The sequence below is a fragment of the Arachis hypogaea genome, chromosome 15, assembly GCF_003086295.3.
Source record: "Arachis hypogaea cultivar Tifrunner chromosome 15, arahy.Tifrunner.gnm2.J5K5, whole genome shotgun sequence".
In the NCBI taxonomy this organism is placed as follows: domain Eukaryota; kingdom Viridiplantae; phylum Streptophyta; class Magnoliopsida; order Fabales; family Fabaceae; genus Arachis; species Arachis hypogaea.
The window spans coordinates 127,731,979-127,737,442 of NC_092050.1; the positions used below are offsets into that span (position 1 = coordinate 127,731,979).

The 5,464-nt window shown below is 41.3% G+C and overlaps 1 non-coding gene across 1 annotated transcript; it reads left to right on the forward strand.

Moving 5' to 3' along the window:
• Positions 1-4,962: 4,962 nt before the first annotated feature.
• LOC112752602 (small nucleolar RNA R71) lies at positions 4,963-5,070 on the forward strand. The gene has a single exon (XR_003177030.1). It is a non-coding gene; the product is annotated as a small nucleolar RNA R71 (small nucleolar RNA).
• The last annotated feature ends 394 nt before the right edge of the window (positions 5,071-5,464 follow it).

The following is a 5,464-nucleotide window of genomic DNA, read 5'->3' on the forward strand; positions in this document are numbered from 1 at the left end:
AATCATTGAATCCTACTCGGAATACCACAGACAAGGTTTAGACCTTCCGGATTCTCTTGAATGCCGCCATCATTCTAGCTTACGCCACGAAGATTCTGGTTAAGAGATCTAAGAGATATTCATTCTAGCTTATTTCATGTAGAACAGAAGTGTTTGTCAGGCACGCGTTCATAAGGGAGAAGGATGATGAGCGTCACACATAATCATCACCTTCATCACGTTCTTGGGTGCGAATGGATATCTTAGAAGCGAAATAAGAAGAATTGAATAGAAAACAGTAGTACTTTGCATTAATCTTTGAGGAACAGCAGAGCTCCACACCTTAATCTATGGAGTGTAGAAACTCTACCGTTAAAAATACATAAGTGAAGGTCCAGGCATGGCCGAGATGGCCAGCCCCCTAAAACGTGATCAAAGGATCATAAGGTAATCCAAAGATGCCTAATACAATAGTAAGAGGTCCTATTTATAATAAACTAGCTACTAGGGTTTACATGAGTAAGTATTTGATGTATAAATCCACTTCCGGGGCCCACTTGGTGTGTGTTTGGGCTGAGCTTAAGTGTTGCACGTGCAGAGGTCATTTGTGGAGTTGAACACCAGTTTTTGTGCCAGTTTGGGCGTTCAACTCTGGTTTTGGATCCTTTTCTGGCGCTGGACGCCAGATTTGGGTAGAAAGCTGGCGTTGAACGCCAGTTTACGTCATCAATTCTTGGCCAAAGTATGAACTATTATATATTGCTGGAAAGCCCTGGATGTCTACTTTCCAACGCAATTGGAAGCGCGCCATTTCGAGTTCTGTAGCTCCAGAAAATCCACTTTGAGTGCAGGGAGATCAGAATCCAACAGCATCAGCAGTCCTTTTTCAACCTCTGAATCTGATTTCTGCTCAAGTCCCTCAATTTCAGCCAGAAAATACCTGAAATCACAGAAAAACACACAAACTCATAGTAAAGTCCAGAAATGTGAATTTAACACAAAATCTATTAAAAACATCCCTAAAAGTAACTAGATCCTACTAAAAACATACTAAAAACAATGTCAAAAAGCGTATAAATTATCCGCTCATCACAACACCAAACTTAAATTGTTGCTTGTCCCCAAGCAACTGAAAATCAAAATAGGATAAAAAGAATAGAATATACTATAAATTCCAAACTATCAATGAAACAGAGCTTCAATCATATGGGCGGGACTTATAGCTTTTTGCCTCTTGAATAGTTTTGGCATCTCACTTTATCCATTGAGGTTCAGAATGATTGGCATCTATAGGAATTTCAGATTTCGAATAGTGTTATTGGCTCTCTTAGTTCAGTATGATGATTCTTGAACACAGCTTCTTTATGAGTCTTGGCCGTGGCCCTAAGCATTTTGTTTTCCAGTATTACCACCGGATACATAAATGCCACAGACACATAATTGGGTGAACCTTTTCAGATTGTGACTCAGCTTTGCTAAAGTCCCCAATTAGAGGTGTCCAGGGTTCTTAAGCACACTCTTTTTTTTGCTTTGGACCTTGACTTTAACCGCTCAGTCTCAAGTTTTCACTTGACACCTACACGCCACAAGCACATGGTTAGGGACAGCTTGGTTTAGCCGCTTAGACCAGGATTTTATTCCTTTAGGCCCTCCTATCCACTGATGCTCAAAGCCTTAGGATCCTTTTTATTTGCCCTTGCCTTTTGGTTTTAAGGGTTATTGGCTTTTTGCTATTGCCTCTTGGTTTTAAGAGCTTTTGGCTTTTTCTGCTTGCTTTTTCTTTCTATTTTTTTTTTTGCCTTTTTTTTTTTCTGCAAGCTTTGTTCTTTGCTGCTTTTTCTTGCTTCAAGAATCATTTTTTATGATTTTTCAGATTATCAAATAACATGTCTCCTAGTCATCATTCTTTCAAGAGCCAACATATTTAACATTCTTAAACAACAACTTCAAAAGACATATGCACTGTTCAAGCATTCATTCAGAAAACAAGAAGCATTATCACCACATCAATATAATTAAACTAAGTTCAAGGATAAATTCAAAACTCATGTACTTCTTGTTCTTTTGAATTAAAACAGTTTTTATTTTAAGAGAGGTGATGGATTCATAGGACATTCATAACTTTAAGACAAAGTTACTAACTACTAATGATCATGTAATGAAGACACAAACATAGATAAGCACATAACATAGAAAACGAAAAACAGAGAAAGTAAGAACAAGGAATGAGTCCACCTTAGTGATGTCCTTGAGCTCTTCTATGTCTCTTCCTTGCCTTGGCTGCTCCTCCTTCATTGCTTTTAGATCTTCTCTGATTTCATGAAGGATGATGGAGTGCTCTTGATGTTCCACCCTTAGTTGCTTCCAATAATTGTGTGGAAGAAAATGTATCCCCTGAGGTATCTCAGGGATCTCTTGATTTGCAGTCAAATGTTCTACCACTGAGCTATAGACCCTTGATGGAAGCTTTTGTCTTCCCTTTCCTCTTTCTAGAGGTTTCTCTGGCCTTAGGTGCCATCAATGGTTATGGAAAAAACAAAAAAGCTATGCTTTTACCACACCAAACTTAGAATGTTGCTCGCCCTCGAGCAAAAGAAGAAAGAATAGAAGAAGAAGAAGAGGATATGGAGGAGATGGATGGAGGTGCGTATTCGGCCATATGGGTGGGATTGGGTGGGAAAGAGATATTGAATTTTGAAGGTAGTGGTGTTTGGATGTGAGTGGTAAAGGGTTAATAAGGAAGAGTGTTTATTGGGAATAGAGGATGATTGAGAAGAGAGAAGAGAGTGGGTGGAGGTAGGTGGGGATCCTGTGGGGTCCACAGATCCTGAGGTGATCCTGTGAGGACCCAGATCTTGAGGTGTCAAGGCATTTACATCCCTGCACCAATTTAGGCATGCAAAATGCCCTTGCACACAACTCTGGGCGTTCAGCGCCAGGTTGGTGCCCATTTTGGGCGTTCAACGCCCCTTTGCTGCCATTTCTGGTGTTGAACGCCAGAACCATGCTTGTTCTGGGCGTTCAGCGCCAGGATGCTCCCATTCTGGGCGTTCAGCGCCAGAACTATGCTCTGTTCTGGCGTTTGAACGCCAGACAGATGCTCCTCCAGGGTGTGATTTTTCTTCTGCTGTTTTTTATTCCTGTTTTTGATTTTTTTGTTTATTTTGTGACTCCACATGATCATGAACCTAAGAAAACATGAAAAACAATAAAAATAAGAATTAGATAAACATTGGGTTGCCTCCCAACAAGCGCTTCTTTAATGTCAATAGCTTGACAGTGGGCTCTCATGGAGCCTCACAGATGTGCAGAGCTTTGTTGAGACTCTCCAACACCAAACTTAGAGTTTGGATATGGGAGTTCAACACCAAACTTAGAGTTTGGTTGTGGCCTCCCAACACCAAACTTAGAGTTTGACTGTGGGGGCTCTGGTTGACTCTGCCTTGAGAGAAGCTTTTTCTGCTTCCTCTCCATGGTTGCAGAGGGAGATCCTTGAGTTTTAAACACAAGGGAGTCCTCATTCCATTGAAGGATTATTTCACCTCTGTCAACATTAATCACAGCTCTTGCTGTGGCCAGGAAAGGTCTTCCTAGGATGATGGATTCATCCTCTTCCTTTCCAGTATCCAGGACTATGAAATCAGCAGGGATGTAAAGGCCTTCAACCTTTACTAATACGTCCTCTACTTGTCCATAAGCCTGTTTTCTAGAGCTGTCTGCCATCTCTAATGAGATTTTAGCAGCTTGCACCCCATAGATTCCCAGTTTCTCTATTACAGAGAGGGGCATGAGGTTTATTCCTGAACCAAGGTCACACAGAGCCTTAAAGATCATGGTGCCTATGGTACAGGGTATTATGAACTTTCCAGGATCCTGTCTCTTCTGAGGCAATGTCAGTTGATCCAGATCACTTAGTTCATTGATGAACAAGGGAGGTTCAACTTCCCAAGTATCAATGCCAAATAATTTGGCATTTAGCTTCATGATTGCACCAAGAAACTTGGCAGTTTGCTCTTCAGTAACATCCTCATTCTCTTCAGAAGAGGAATACTCATCAGAGCTCATGAAGGGCATAAGGAGGTTCAATGGGATCTCTATGGTCTCTAGATGGGCCCCAGAGTCCTTTGGTTCCTCAGAGAGAAGCTCCTTATTGACCACTGGACGTCCCAGGAGGTCTTCCTCCTTGGGATTCACGTCCTCTCCTCTCCTCACAGGTTTGGCCATGGCGCTTATGTCAATGGCCTTGCACTCTCCTTTTGGATTCTCTTCTGTATTACTTGGGAGAGTACTAGGAGGGATTTCAGTGATCCTTTTACTCAGCTGGCCCACTTGTGCTTCCAGATTTCTAATGGAAGACCTTGTTTCATTCATGAAACTTACAGTGGCTTTAGATAGATCAGAGACTAGATTTGCTAGATTAGAAGCATTTTGTTCAGAGTTCTCTGTCTGTTGCTGAGTTGATGATGGAAAAGGCTTGCTGTTGTTAAACCTGTTTCTTCCACCATTGTTAAAGCCTTGTTGAGGCTTTTGATCCTTCCATGAGAAATTTGGATGATTTCTCCATGATGAGTTATAGGTGTTTCCATAAGGTTCACCTAAGTAGTTCACCTCTGCTATTGTAGGGTTCTCAGGATCATAAGCTTCTTCTTCAGGAGAAGCCTCTTGAGTACTGTTGGATGCAGCTTGCATTCCATTCAGACTCTGAGAAATCATATTGACTTGCTGAGTCAATATTTTATTCTGAGCCAATATGGCATTCAGAGTATCAACTTCAAGAACTCCCTTCTTCATAGGCGTCCCATTACTCACAGGATTCCTTTCAGAAGTGTACATGAACTGGTTATTAGCAACCATGTCAATGAGTTCTTGAGCTTCTGCAGGCGTTTTCTTTAGGTGAATGGATCCACCTGCAGAAGTGTCCAGTGACATCTTTGATAGCTCAGATAAACCATCATAGAATATATCCAGGATGGTCCATTCTGAAAGCATGTCAGAAGGACACTTTTTGATCAACTGTTTGTATCTTTCCCAAGCTTCATAGAGGGATTCACCTTCTTTCTGTCTGAAGGTTTGAACATCAGCTCTAAGCTTGCTCAGCTTTTGAGGAGGAAAGTACTTGGCTAAGAAAGCCGTGACTAGCTTATCCCAAGAGTTCAGGCTGTCTTTGGGTTGAGAATCCAACCATAATCTAGCTCTGTCTCTTACAGCAAAAGGGAAAAGCATGAGCCTGTAGACTTCAGGATCTACTCTATTAGTCTTAACAGTATCACATATCTGCAAGAATTCAGTTAAGAACTGAAAGGGATCTTCAGATGGAAGTCCATGAAACTTGCAGTTCTGCTGCATCAGAGAAACTAATTGAGGTTTCAGCTCAAAGTTGTTTGCTCCAATGGTAGGAATGGAGATGCTTCTTCCATGTAAATTGGAATTAGGTGCAGTGAAGTCACCAAGCATCTTCCTTATATTATTATTATTTTCGGCTGCC